General features: G+C 38.6%; 1 protein-coding gene across 1 annotated transcript in view; it reads left to right on the top strand.

Moving 5' to 3' along the window:
* Positions 1 to 874: 874 nt before the first annotated feature.
* gli2a (GLI family zinc finger 2a) overlaps positions 875 to 15,869 on the top strand; it is a 91,538-nt gene continuing 76,543 nt past the window's right edge. Inside the window, exon 1 of the mRNA XM_066687612.1 lies at positions 875 to 1,528. The gene's annotated coding sequence lies outside the window, so the exon portion shown is untranslated. The remainder of the gene's footprint in view (positions 1,529 to 15,869) is intronic.

The raw sequence follows: 15,869 nt of genomic DNA, 5'->3' as shown, positions 1-15,869 counted from the left end.
CAAGAGCAACTATTGTATTATACATTATAACCTAATACATATTCAGTTATCGTGTATATTATATATTTAACACATCACGTCGCAATGAGATTAATTTATTTAGTTATATTTTTAATGAACAGCGTAGCAGAAAAAACACTGCTTTACTTGATCCGTTATGTGTTTTTCTTATGTATTTATCTACAATCTAACCGTGTTCTTCAAATGCCTGAATGTTTCCATGAGCAGCTGTACTACATGGGTAAATTACCCATATTGTATGTTTTTCGTGTTCAAGTGTGCTACAATAAGTTTATAATTGTGGATTAATGATTTGGCTGTTACACAGAAACTCGCAATAGCGTACAGTTGTATATATGTCCACAATGCGCATAATCCCCATCTTTAAATATACATTTGAAAGTTAATAGGACTGTACATTTGGCCAAAATATGATGTGAATTATGCTATTTTAATAAATGAATGATAGTATAAATGGTAGCCCGCAAAAGCGCACACACACACACATATGGATATATATTCGCGTTTGCGTGTGCATATATGTAAATGTTATGGGTTTGTGTGTTTTTGCTAGGATTATGTGCGTATCTGATTATATAAATAACTATAAATTGTAAAAATATGTATAAATAAGTCACATCACATTTGCAAGACCTAACTTCTGACAAACGATAAGTATTTTTAAATTGCAATATTGTAGATGTGCAGTGTATATATTATATATATATATATATATATATATATATATATATATATATATATAATGATCTAGCCTACATATATAATAAACTCATAATTATGTATCCTGCAGATATGTAGCCTACTTTCAATACTATAACAAAGAGAGGGAGAGAGAAATTGTTCATGCTGGTGAGTAATGCGTTTTCCCTTTGCTTTCCTAACCAGCTCTCACGAAATTGAACAATAAAGAAACTTTCCTCCAACTTTTCCCCCAGCTTCACTGCTGGGTTCACAAGCCCAGCCCATCTGGAGCAGCAAATGGTTGAACTCGCCAGGGAAGTGGAGGGGAGAGAGAGAAAGAGGGAGAGACAGAGAAAGAGGGATCAGATTGAGAGCAGATCGGGCTGCAGATTCTGTCCTGGAAGGCGATTCTCGGACAAGCTGGACAGACAGAAGCGGCGGCTGTCTCCGTGTTTCTTGCTATTGCAGAGTCTGTACAAACAACCCTAAGAGTCATTTTGCAAAAGAAAGGGGATCCGAAAACTTGGCTGACTCGGGATGATGGATTGTAAAAGTTGCGAGGACGCACTAGCCGGACCCGCTCCCTTCACTTTATGAATGATTCCTGAAAAGCAAAGTTTCATCTAACTTTGTTCAACGTTTTTCTTTTCACCTGGTTTAGTATTTAAGATAGATGGCTTTTCTCTGCGCATTAAAAGGGACACTTCTTGTTGCTCTCTGAGCTACAAAGTATCCAGTAATAATATCCGACCGTGTGAGTCAGTTTAAGATCCGTTGGACATTGAGAGACAACGGGGTCAGAGGGACACTACACAGCATCCTAGGGGTAGGTAAACCCACCGGTTTTCTATTTACATGTATTACTATAATTATAAATGATATCGTCCGTAGGGTAAGATGTTTTCAACTTCAGTAGTTCCAGTACAGTGTCAGCTGCGTTGTTTTTATCTAAACGAATGTATTTTTCAAATAAATCTTTAAGCGATTAAAATGTGTGCATTTCTTGTTACATGATTTCTTGTTCATATTATAGTAGTAGGAAATTGATGCATGCTATGTGTTGTGTTGATCTTGTGTTTTAAAACAGTTTTTCGCATCATGTTGGGTATATTTTGTAAAAACAGTTCCTAAATTGGAAAAGGGGGTATAGCATTAAGGTTTTTCTTCTTCTTCTTCTTTCTTCAAGTAATCTTTGCACTTTCAACTAATTTGGCACTGGAATCTCAAAAATGTACTCTGGCAACTTGATCCATATGTGAACAGATCTGATCAAAAACTTCTTGGGCGCCAATCTCATTAGTGGCTTGTGCTCCCAAAGTTTTCACGGTGTTGTGATGGATTAAGACCATCGTTTCAGTAATCTTCTGCGTGAAGCTATTTCTCTGAATCACTCTGTCATTTAATTATAATTTGCCTCATAACTGTAGTGTATAGTTGAATTATGTCGCTATGTAAATATACACTCGCACGATGGTAAACACATAAAAAAAATACCTTTCTGAAAACATGTTCATAGACGTGTAGGAGTGACTTTGACTATAGTATTATATTAAATAACGAGTAAACACGTATGCTTGTCCTCAAGAAAACTTGCTTCACTTTTAGAAAGCTACTTCAGGGTATTTGGCTAATGGCTATACCTAGCTGTAGAATAAGTCCCAGTTTTTAGGCAAGCAAATGTAAAGGAAATTAACTAAAAACGTCCAAAACTTATATATAGTGCTATATATCGTTTACATTAAACAATAGCAGAACAAAAACATGCATTTGTGTTAGGTCAACCTAAACTATTGTTATGCACAGTTTTTGCAATCTAACGTCCTTTTGTAAACAGTAATTTAACATTGTTTTGTATATACCATTATCAACCCACCCCCAACCTTCCTGAAGTATGACAAACAAACAAAACCATGTGTGCATCTATAGATCTGAGCAAGTGAGGATTTTGTACCTGGTAAAGTTCCTGTGTAACGATTAGGGTGCTGAAGCCCTTGCAGATAGTAAGCATGGATTGTTACAATTGTGCCTGAAGTATTGGAGTTAAGTCGAATAAAAGCTGCCCATTAAATCTCTGAGGTCAGCAAGATAGCGTGCTAATTGTTGAAACTTTGTAGGCTTGCTAGCGGTTTGCTGTTTGCAGTCCAGACCGAAAAATCAACAAACACTTCATGCTTTTTGTGTTGTTCAAGCACTGCCATGTTTACTGTAGATTTATTTTTTCAAAACAGTTTAATGAATTGTAATGATTACAAGCATGATGTATGCAACTGTGCCCCTCTCTCTGTGTAGTTTGCCAAAGTATGCACTTGCCATTAGCCTTTGATCACTTTTAGGAATGTCTAAATAAGATGGGGGAATCTGGGTACACATCACTACTTTATATATGTGTTTATTTTAGGAAGGGGGAGGGTGGGGTGGTATTAGCACTGGGGTTCACCTTGATGAACTGGAAACCACTAATCTATGATCCTTTCCATAATCAAGTTACACAAATATTAGACAATTAGAACTATTTTATTTATTAATTATTAAGGGATTGTAGGAAACCACCAGCTTGTTAGGACACATATTCAGGCCCAACTTAGGAGAACAAATTCAGGGGGAAGAAAGGAAAAAAGAAAAACAAATCTCTCGAGTACATAAAATGGTTTTAAACATTAAAAAAAAAGAATGATAGAAAAGTTTTAAATGGGCAATTTAAGTCCTCGAGAAAGACGAGTTGGTGGGAAGTGTGTTTTTTATGTGAGTGCCTGATTGCGGTCATTAGCATAAGAAAAAAAAGTTTTAGTGCATTTACTATTGTGCTGAATGAAGAGTTCCAGCAGTCAGGCAGAAGAGACTGAAAAGATGTAAAGAAATGATGGCCTATTCAGATTATTCAGCAGGACAGAGCCCTGGTCATCAGGCTCTGGGATCCATGATCGCGATGTCACTTTCATCTCCCCAACCGCCATTCTGCTGCATTTTTCACACGTTCCTTTTTAGTCAGGGTTTACTGATTGGGTTTTCTTCTGTGGAAAATTTAATGAACCAAACGCTGCAAAGGGGACTTTTTAAAAAGTGTCAGAAAACTGTGTAATACCAGTGAAATCTGGCGCGCAGAAGGAGCCTCCGGGAAGCATGAATGAAAACTGAGTAAAACTCCCCACTGGGTCGATTTAAAAGTTAAGACAAGTAGTGGGCTATTTCACCAGACAGACACGAACACAGGACCAATTAAGCTATTTAGCATTAGATGTCATTTGTGGAATGCTCCCAGAAAAGAAATTCCTTGTTCCCCCGAACCCAAGCGGGCCAGACAGGCTGACACTGAGTTTATTAAAACTGCAGTCTGATCACCATTTATAATTTTCAAAAGGGAGCTGATTGATGATTAATCTGAAAAAACGCTGCCGAGTTTTTAAGTGGGAAGCAGTTTGTCTGTGTTATGAACTGGCATGCTTTCCCAAAATTAAGCAGGAGCACAGAGTGCCAGCACAGCACGGGGATATGATACAAAGTAAGCTCGCCATTATTGCAAACAGGCAGTCTGAAATGCAAAATGAACCCCTGAGAAAAATCTGCTTTCTATTCCTCTCAACCAATTTCAATAGCCTGTTTACCACAGTTATTTATATATATTTGAGAATATAAATCACACATCTTTCATTCATATATATTACATACTTCAATCATCACATATGTAATTTAAAACATCTGAAGGATATGCATTCAATAGTTAGTCTTGACTTTTTTTAAGTCCCTTCTCTCTGTGCCTTTATTTAATTATGCTTTCTGCTGATCTGATAGTTTCAACAGACTTATACATGTCAAAAGCTCACTCTAAAGGCACTTAATTTTGCTAAGTTTTTCACAATTTTTGATTGTACCGCAAACTAGCCATCTTTTATTCACTGGGAGATTGGCGTTGGTTGTTTCACCTGACATCTGAAAATCTGAATTTTTTAGGCCAGTTAATTGACTCACAGCTGCAGCAGGGCTACAGCAGATTACAGTGACGATGCTGCTGATAAAGAGACCATTTCCCTCTGCCATCCCCAAATCTACTGCATTCCCACCATGTGTTTATTTTCCTCTCAACTAAGATCACACGTAGACTGCCTTTTTTTTTGTAAGGTATTGACAATCTTATGGAATCTCCTGCACCTCTAGTAAAAAGAAAAATTATTGAAGTTTAGTTTTGAAAAAAATACTAGTTATTAATTTACTTTAAAAAGTACTACATATAAAGAAAAATCACGTAAAAAGAATTGTGATAATCAAAATAAAAAAAGTTTAGATTTGATGTGTATATCTATCTACAGACACACACACCATGTTCACACGTATGAGAGCCAGTCTGAGAGTAACTACTGTAGAGGGAAAAGAGCATCATTCCTGAAGTGGCACAATATCCTCCTCACAGGACTCATCGGCAACGGCTCTTTGTGCGGCAAACAATGCAATATGTCAGGCGGGACCTTCATGTCTCCGTCCATGAAGAACTGTAAGGGTGGTTGAAGTACACTTGTGTGAGGCTGAATTGATTGAAATTTAATGGCTATTAGCAACGATGAAAGGCCGCGATGTTCTGGTGTGTCGTGTGTGTTTGAGCAGCGTGCTGAACTTGAGTAAAAATGAAGAGATGTGAAGCTGTGGCCACATTCATTTCCACTTTCAATGGGTGCCATTTCAGACACGTCTCCTCTGACGGTCCCGACGACTAGAAACCGTTTCGGCATTTTTACGAGGGTGTCATGGACCCTGGGGCGTCTCGATCATTCTCACATGAGTATTTGAGGTGAATTAAAAGTACTTCATATCAAGGTTTGAAAAATCAGAGAGAAAATAAATACACCTTATATTTTTGTGGCGTTACGTATTGAACTAGAGTTAACTTTTATAAAATGAAAGTAGGTAATGTCATAGGGGATAGATAAAGAAAATATAAAATCTATTAAAGGTAAATAGTTAGATATGAGTACTTAATTAAAAAGCCATTAAAATACCAAGCAATGGGGATAAAAGCCCTGGTGTTTGACCTCATTAGTCATTAGAAAGAGTCCACGTACACTAGAAAACGGGTACAATTAAGAAAAGAAAAAATTGTTAACCTGCTTCTCACAGGAATGGGATTAGCATATTTTACACTTAAAAGCATGGCTTTTAAACTGAACATTTCCTTCAGATTTCAAAAGCACATTGTTGCCTGCCCACAAAGCAAAAAGATCTTTAATTACTTCAGTATCCCACAGAGCGGTAATATTTTTGTTTTCCCATATCCTCCCAGAACCCACCACCTCCAGACGCCACACTGAGCATATTTTCTTTAGGCCGTGCGTGCAGCTGCAGCCCCTAAGCTCACAGCGATGCACCGGTAGTACGGCACACTCGCAGGCTTCCCCTTACTACTGGAACATAAACAGTTCACTTTTCAAACCAAACAAAGACTCGGCATCACAATTACCAAATGGTAATCCGGTTGTCAGGGCCGTTGCTGTAGATTGCACTGAACTGGATCGCTTCTTGAGTTATTAAGTCTTTTTTTCCAGATACTATCACCAGCTTATAGGTTGCTTATTTGTAATCCAATGCAATAAGACTAAGGATAAGGTTTAAATAAGTGTCCTTGATCAGATTTGGTACACAAGATGCACAACGGTCATACGAGGTGTGGGCAGTTGTCACAGAGGTGGAGAGAATATTTAGACTCTCTTTCCCACCTGTTATTTTTATTTAGATTTACATTTTATTGTGTTTTTCTTTTCAGCACGAACATGAACCGATTGGTCAACTGTTGTCTGTAGAGGTAGAAGTTGATCCAAGAGACAATATTGAAAATATTTGGGGAAAAAACATTATTTTCTCAGGCTTCCCCATAACGGAAGCCAATCACAGTTAGTTAGTCTGAACTTTTCTGGCTTGGGTCCAGGTTTATGGCATCCCTGAGCAGAATTGGTCTTATTAATTGCTCAGGATTAGGCCTACAGTGATTAATCCTTCTCTTTAACCCAAATTGGTAAAATTGCCAGTTATTTCGCAGGAATTGCTTTCAAACTAACACACTAGCTTGCCTTGCACAGTAGAGAAGTCCTAAAAAAAGGCCGAACCACTCCAGACCTAAATACCTCAGTCTGTGTTTCCAGATATGAGACTGTTATATTTGCGTCGTTATGCAAATCAGTTGTGTTTGCAAAAGAAGTGTAATCTATGTTAATCTGAAGAACTGTATGTGAGGTTCAGGAGACTCATAGACATATTATAAGAGAGCTATCTTTGTACACTGGAAAAATAACAGATGGCGGGAAATGGGTTATTAGATTGTTTTTCTCAGCCTACATACACTTTGTGTTTGGCTGATCCAAAACTTTGGCAACATCTTTGATCTCACTGAGCTAATCCCTGATTATATTCATATAAACTACAGTCCTCGCACATCTTGGCTACATCAAAAATGTTGAAGTTAGATGCGAGATACAAACTAATAGTGTTGGTCTGTTCCAGTTATTAACACGGCTGCATTAATTTTGCACCCACATGTGCACCGTCTCATTGTTTTTTTCCCCACCAATTCTTAGAAGATGTCGAGAATGCACAGCTTAAAGATGTTCACAAAAACCTTTGTACTGAAAAGCTTCAGGACATTTTTTGGAAGAGTATAAGATGTTCAAGATCATTTCCTGTTCCCCACATTCATACCACTCTGGACTTAAGGGTGAATTTGGACTAGATTAAGTCACATTCATAATTTATAAGGTGCAGGCGGGGGGGAAAACTTGTTTAAGAAAATATAAACAGCTGATCACAGATGTTGAGAATGAAGAATAAATACTTTAGAACAAATTATCAAAAACGTACACACTGGGAAATGTTGAGATATGACTGGTATAAGGTTTAGTAATAGTTCTGGTTTAGGGAACTATATCTTAAACTTATACTACCTGATTCTTTTTGGGCTCGTTTATGTATAATTGAATGTTTCATGATATGGATATGGTATGTAAATCAGGGAGACTGCAGTGGCGTGCGTATGGGTGAGAAGTGGCTGTGAAACGGATGATATGTAATCTGGGAGACTAAGCACACGGCTTGCTCACTTCAGATTGTGAGGTCACAGAGGAGTGAAAGTTGAAGTGCAACTTGCGAATTACATTTAAGGGAAACAAAAGGTTTTGGCAGTCCACAATGAAAGAGTAACAGTGAGCCATACATGTAAGCTAACAACTGCTGCCAAATGACACATATGTATTATGTTCTTTTGATGGATCCCAAACCTTCAATAGGCCCGGCCTAGTATCCTACAAGAAACAACTGGATGCTGTCTTTGAAACCACACTCTTTGATAAGAAAAGACAACGCAGATGTTCTTTCTCCTATTTCCCAGCCAAGCTTATCTAACCCCTCAGATCATTTATTTAGGAAACGTATTGTCACATTGGTGCCTTTGATGTAATTGATCACCCGTTGTTAATGTGCCATATTTCTGTTACTGGGGTTTCAGAAGAGAATTGGGGAAAGTGACATTGCTCGTTTTTGTAGTACAGTTTTAGATGTGAAAGTATTCACGCCTTTCATTTTGGTTAGTCTAATTCAGTTTAATACATATTGTTCATTAAACCATACTTATTTACCCATAAGATGTTCAGTTTGTTGAACACTGATTGAACCTACAGGAAACTACAATTTTCTGTTGACTGCACTGCGTTAAGTTGAGAGTTGTGAAAACTGCAGGCCGACAAGCCACTGATTGCAGCGTATAAACGTTCGACTGATTTTATCACCCTCAGCTCCCAACTAGCCACCTCAGATAATAAAAAGAAAAACAAACAGTTAACATCTTGTACACAGTTTTTACATACTGTGTGTATAGTATGCATTTCATTACTGGCTTTGACTCATTCTGGGGTCAGACGCATTTAGAAGGTCACGGGGGGTATAGCCGAGTACACTCGCGCAGAATTGTATTTATTTAATTCCCTAATCTAAAATAAACAATGGTTAGCATTCCGATGTTTGTTTTTTTTCCGTTTTGCTTTTGCTACTTCAGAAAAGGAGTCCCAGATGTCCGTTCAATGGGCTGGAGCAATACTTAAATGTCTGCGCAGTGACTGTCAACCCACACGGTCATATTCTCAGCCACATTTTTAACATCCCTGGAAGATGTCAGGCCTGGGTGGTGTGCAGTCCGTGGCCGAGTAAACAAAAGCTCATTAGAGGACCAAGTCAACCTCAGTACATTAGAAAGAAAAGAAAAAAAACTAAGCCACGATGTTCCTTCTCCTCTGACATTTTCCTTTACAGTACTGAGTAGGTGAACAAGAAAATGAGTGCAGTTTTAATTCAAGCCAGCAAGATAATTCAGTGAGTTTCCTTCCAGCAGATATGAAACCAGGGGGTTCTTATGGGGGACCTGTTTTTTTATCATTAAAAGTTATTCCGATAACACTCCCAATTAAAAAATCTGGATGGAGTCTTGGTCATCTGAGCCTCAAAGCTTTCTCCTGGATCCATCACTGGAAACTATGGTTTATTTATGCAATTGCTCTTAGATAGCTATATTCGGAGATTCGATGTGAAATCTTCACGGGCCAAGTTTAACTGGTTGATCAACCATCACAACATTAGGAGGTTTTTATTACATTTTTCTGTAATATGCACTCACCATTTATAGAGTTTTGCTTGTTTCCAGTCACTTTGAACTGCAGAAACAGACCGATCTTGGAAAGAAATGAAAAGCACAACAAAACTAAAAATCGTTCAAAATAATTAACTGTTTACAATTTGAAGATTGGTAGGGAAACCTCAGAAATGAAAATGTTGTATGTTCGAGCCTATTTCTGCCCTCACGCGCACACAAAGGAATATTCTGTCCCCGTTGCATTGTACTCATTGGGAGATGTGTTACTCATTATGTCCATACGTTATGATGAAATTGAAAAGTAGTGAAACCATGCCAGACCACAGACTCCTTACTGACAGACTAGAAGACGGGCCTAGCATGTGGTACTCAAGCACCATGTGTTAGTCTTTAGCAATCAAAACCCCCCACACCATCGACAGCACAGCCTACACGGAAAACACTGCAGGTCAACGCGCTGATGAAGGCCGCCTTGGACTCTTCACTCACTGGAAACCAGAGGATTATTAGCTGTGATTGCAATCTTCATTTTCTAGTCCATCAGAGTTCCTGGTACCCTATAACTCAAGCTTATAACCCCAGAAGGTTTTCTCCAATGTCTGCTTCTATTAGTACTTCCTTTAAGGTAAATTAAAGTCAGCTGCTGTTTGACAGTTCAGCCTGGTAAACTAGAGAAATGGTTACGACAAGGGCAGAAAGGCTTTTAAAGCAATCATTTTGGCAATACGTTTCCCACTACCTCTCACTAATAGTGCAGAGAAAGGGAGTTAATTGATAGGTTAAGTTAAGCATTAAATGGAAGGATCGGTGTGCTTTTGTCATCAAGTTGCAGGCCCAATTATAATTTCCTGATGAATAGCTAAACACCTTTTATTATGTGTACTGGAGCCTTTGCCTGTCAATTACTTAACACTTTAAGAGGTGTTATTTGGAGCAGCCTGAATTATTCCTCTTCCCTTCTCTAAAGCAAACTTCACACAGGTCAGAGATTCAAGACTCTCTCCATTATCACAACTGTGGTCTGTGATCTGACAGAGGAAACAATTGACATAGAACTGACTAATGTAATTGACTGCTTACGGCAACTCAATTGGTATTCGAAAGCTTAACTAAGATGGATTAAAAAAACAGAAAAAAAAAGCTGGCAAATGGTGTTAGTGTGCAGAACATATGGACGTAAGCTCTCGCTGGGGCCAGGAATGGCAGGACCCCAAGCTGATCAGACACCATTATACTGTGAGGAGTAATATTCGATGGCTGTTGTTTAATCACGTTGGCCACTCAGCCGACACCTGAACTTTGCTGGAGGAATGCAGAATTGCAATGAGAAAAACATTTTGAGATTCAAGCCACAAACTATTTCAAACTAAGACCTATGAGCATTTTTGAAAGGCCACTCACTCAAGCAGATCAATTGGCATCTCATTGAAGTCCCCATAAAGTAAAATACAAAATTAAATTGAATCAGCCAGGCTCCTTATAGCCAGGATATGGTGTAATTGGGGGTGAAAAAAAACGACTTGTGGCGATGGTGGCTTTAGTGGTAAAAATAAATAAATATGAAGGTAATGAAAAATGTGTTAAAAAAAAAAAGCATACTTTAGTAATAACATTACAAAATGCCAAGTTTCAAAAGCATTTAAATGCACATGGCTATTCTTACGAAGATAGATAGAGGTTAAATATAAAAGTCAGACAAAATGTAAATATTCTGATTTGCTATGCCACATGCTAACTTCCTTCATAATGAATGAAATGAATTGTTTTTGACTTCTCTCTGTTTCGGTTTCGATAATTAGATGACAGATTCCCCGTGTTTCGAAATTCTGAAAAATAACTATAAATGTGTGTCTGGAAACGAAAACGGTTGGCATCGGAGCAATTGGACCAGTTGTGTTTGAAGACATGTCACAGTGAGCTACTGATCATAATATTCTTTCATAACTGTTTTTTTGTGCTAGTTGTCATATGTCAAACAGAGTTCTCAGCTTTTTTAAGAACCCTTTCATCCTACTGTCAGACATTTCTCTTCGCTGAATACCTTGATAAAAGTGATCACTGACACTAAAACCGGACAAAAGTCAGTAACATTTGCCTTTGTTCCTTGAATGCACAAAAGGTTTCAGCATGGAAAAGCAGGCCTCCCCATTAAACCATTTGGTTACTTTCACCGACCAAATGGTATCTTTAAAAAATAAATAAATTAAAATCTAAAATGGCCTGTGCACCTTAGCGCCTCGGAGGATGAAACATTAGGATTCAGTTTTGTTCAAACTTGAGTTCACAGAAAACTTCTACACTTTTTTTCAAGGCTTATACGAGAATATAATTTAGGTTTAGGGCTCTGGCCTTTATTTTTAACTGCTCATTCTGGCTCAGTTTGGTCTGACGCGCCATTTGGCACTCGCTTAAAGTAGTTATTATGCTGGTTTATTCAGAGAGACAGCGCAAATCCAACTGCAAGGGATTTCTTTCCACCACTTTGGTGAAGACTGTGAACTTAACATCTGTTTGACATTCACGGGGCCCAAGGAGATCACCCACAGGATATTGCACTTACTTGCAGGGGGTGCGTTCGTATCCAAAGGACTCCTCCTGCCTTTCACAAACTTCCCTCCTTTCTCATGGAGGCCAACAAAACACAGCCTTCAGGCCCCTCTGGCCTGCTCATCTGGAAAGAAAACCTTGAAGTCTCTCACTTTCATTTCAACTTTTAGTCTGCATTCTTAACAAAGCCTTGCTATGGAGTACTGCGGTCGCTTTCCGAATGCATTATTAAGTAGTCGTGTGTTAATTTGGTCAAATACCAAGAGACTTTGTCGGCAACAAGTTGCACTGTCGATGTTTCCTCGCCGATGCCAAACCACCGCCTTGGTTTTTGTTTCCAAAAAGCTTAAGTCCCCCGAAACACAAAACTTCAGCAATGTAGCGTCAGAGGACCGATGCTTTATATGAAACTAATCACAGCTGGCCATTCGGAGCTTCTCAAGCTGCTGCAGGAACTGACTGTCAGTCTCTCGGCTGCTTATTAAGTGGAGTCTCCACATGTTAGCAAGGGCTGTAACCCGAGTTCGCTAGATGCCAAAGAGGTATGCCAGTTCTCAGGAAATCTGATCACTTTTGTCTTTAAATTAATTAGATTGGACCCTGCTGTTCTATTGAAACCAGTTAACAGGTAGAATGCATATTGTGTTTAGTGAGGCCAAACTTAAGTGAAGCATGGAAAACTTTGCCCTGAACTGAAATGTCAGTTTATACAAAGCAGGGCACTCTAATCTGTTCGAAAGGTCCTTGTAAACAAACTGCAGAGATTACAGTGACATCAAAACCACAGCTAATGGAAGCTATATTGGAGCATAATTTCAAGAAGACTTCTTTCATTTCTCTCATTGTCTATGTTTGTGGCTTTTTTGTTTTCTAAATCGAACGCACAACTCCAAGGAAATCTGTTAGCACTACAAATACAAAAATGGATCGCTTAAACATATTTAAATTATAATAAGAGACATCAGCCAGATTTATACGGCATAACGTTAACTTAAAAGAAAAACGTGGGTTTCTTTTATTGATTTAATTTAGGAACATCTAAAAAATACTTAGGGGTGTGATATATTCTTTGGCAGGAGGATTTAAACCTCAGTGTAAATTGAAAGAAGATGTTAACTCCAAAAACAAAGAATGCGCATGCTTGCATAAGTCTAATGCAGTGACAAGCCAAACCCATGTAATGATTATTTATTAATAATGGCAGGATAAAAGAATTCATGATAACAGCCACAAAATAAAAACAAATTCTTTGATATGAAAACGCAGACAAACATATCTGGAGTGAATGTGTTGGATGTTTTTTCTTTTTTCCAAAGCGGAGAGTATGAGTTAACAACGTGACCCCTTATAGTTGGGTCAAAGTGATCTATTTAGTTGACGGCTAGTTCTGTGTTTACTCAATGAGATAAGCTTTAGGATGTAGTTACTCATCCGCTGTGATGAGCTGCACCTCATTTCTCCGCTCGGAATGTGGAAACAAATTCTCATCGTGTACCGAAATTATGTTTGATAGGAGAAAAAGAACATTTCTTTCTTTGTCTAAGCAGCAGGACTAATTATGGTATTTCTCACATTTTACATTCCTCAGGTCATATTTAGCCTCTCTCTGTGCAATTGTACACAATCATTTGGAATCCTTCAGTGTAGGTTGATATATTGTTTCCCCTAAGTATTCTGTCACAACATCACCAAGGGACTTATGACAATGATATATGGGAGACAAGTTTTGTTATTGGAAAGACATGAAGAAAGGGGAAAAAAGCTAAATTAAAGGTTTTCACAGTACCCTTAAAAAGTTAAAGAGGAAGTCTACAGTGGTCTAGCCACAGTGGTAAACCTGGCTTTTCGAAACCAGCTGCATTTTGTCTGAATGAACTGGTTGCTTTTTATACAGGAAATGGGCTGGACTGTGGGCTAGCTGAATACCTCCGCTGACTCGGGCAGCGCTGTCTGTAGGGGGATGTGATGGGGAATATCATAACCCAGCAGCTGTCCACCTGCAAATTAAACAGCTATGACCTTATAATTTTCTATGTGGGGACTGACTAATAGCCCTTAAACTGATTTTTTTTCTGTCCTAGAGAAACATTAGCTCCAGTATTTGTTGGCCTGGCTTTTTCAGGCTCCTTGCTGTGAAAACTGTTCCTGCAAAATAATTACAAGAATGTCATGTACAGAAGAGGAAAAGCAAGAGGGACTACTTTGATGATTTACATTGTATAGGTTAAGGGACTGATCTACAACTGTCAGATTCAGCTTTGTTTCCCCTCCTAATTGTCTTGCCTAACTGCATAGAATCGCTGGGTTACATAGAAATTACACCCTGATATGGCTGGTAAAAAAAAAAAACCCGAATCAGGCAGAGACCAGAGCAGCTCAGGAAGGCCCCCTCAAGCTTTAGCTCCAGTACATTGCCCAACTAAATCAAGCCTATTGAGCAGCTTCCTAGACTGTATAGGATCGTCATTGTGATCCAGTCATGCATTGAGGGCTGGTTTGGTAATTGTTGCAGTTTCCAACCACTTCTCAAAGAATGTGGCATTCCCTGAAAAGACACTATTTCTTTCACCCGGTCTCAAAGCAGAGGGGCACCCCCGATGGCTGTGGCTTTGGTATGTAATGGGGTTTACATTGTGAGCATGTTATACACAGTGTTTCTCAGAGGCAGTTTGAATGACTATCAACACACCTGGGAGAAGATTCTCTCATGCCACAAAACCCAACCGAGTGATTTTGTGCCTTTGACTGAATGGGTTTTCGGTGATACTTGCTGTTTTGAAAACGAAATACCAAATATGAAACTGTTCCAACCGCAAACAAGGAAGAGATTGACCTCAGTCCAAAGGAACTATGTCAACCAGAGAACAGGAAAAATGTGTTTAGTCAGGATATTGATTAGGGTGACTATATGCAGCATGAGTATGTCAGTGATGAAGCATTTCTGTACTTTAAACACGTCTTTACTGTAAGAGCTGCCAATTCAAAAAAACACATTCCTTTAAAAAGTTTATTGTAATGAAATGTAAAATAAAAGTGTGGGTCATTCCATTAGGGAGTTGCAATTAATATTATGAATACAAACTGCCCAGATCTGTAGTACACTTCAGTTAGGTCAATCAGCATCTCATGTAATAAAAATACAAATCTCACAATCATTACATTTTCTTTTACATTCTGGCTATAGAAGGAGCACATGATCTCATCTCTACACCATCCAAATCTTTGATATGTGAGCCGGTATATCAAAAGACAAAATACGGCAGAGAGGAAGGGGGTTTGCTAAACATTCTCAGTTGTTTGCTGTTCGGGGGGGGGAGGGGGAGTTGAAACCTTACCTGGCCTAAACTGCTGTGACTAAGAAAGAAAACACAGAAGGACACTGAGCATCTTCAAACAAGAGGGCTCTCTGATATCTATTTGCATTCCTCCTCAGTTAGGCTGAGAGGCCGGCTTTTGAACAGTAGTTGAGGCACCCTTGTAATGAGGTGAAGTGGCAAAACAAACACGCATTTCTTTTAATACAATGCTTCAGCACATGCAATGTGTTCAAACGCATTTTGAGGAGATGAGCTCATTAATTGCCGTTTCATAACGCGCTTTGATGTCTAAATGAAGCTCTGTTCAGGTTCATAACGGCAACCACGGCTGCTTTTGAATGATCCTGATTAAAGGTCACATTTCAGCAAAGGTTAATTATGATTTGTAAGTGCTGACTTTCTGCAGTTTCTCTGAAAATCGCATCCGTTTTCGCAGAGCCATTTCCAAACTAGAGGAATGTTTACAATCACTACAATTCAGACCACCTCATGGGGATTAGAAAGGTATATCATCGGGAGTGTAACTGAGATTGTGTTTCAGTCGATCTTAGTTTTACCTATTACATGCACATGGTAATTGTATGACAGAACAAAGATGTAGCTGTTTTAAGCAGTGTTTTCAATAAAAGTAATCTACACACAATTTAATTTGTATTCTCAAACACCCAGTCACTGAGGTTGAACAA

This window comes from Amia ocellicauda, chromosome 16, assembly GCF_036373705.1.
Source record: "Amia ocellicauda isolate fAmiCal2 chromosome 16, fAmiCal2.hap1, whole genome shotgun sequence".
Classification (NCBI taxonomy): Eukaryota; Metazoa; Chordata; class Actinopteri; order Amiiformes; family Amiidae; genus Amia; species Amia ocellicauda.
Note: the sequence above shows the minus strand (reverse complement) of the source record. Positions and strands in the feature narration are given on the sequence as shown.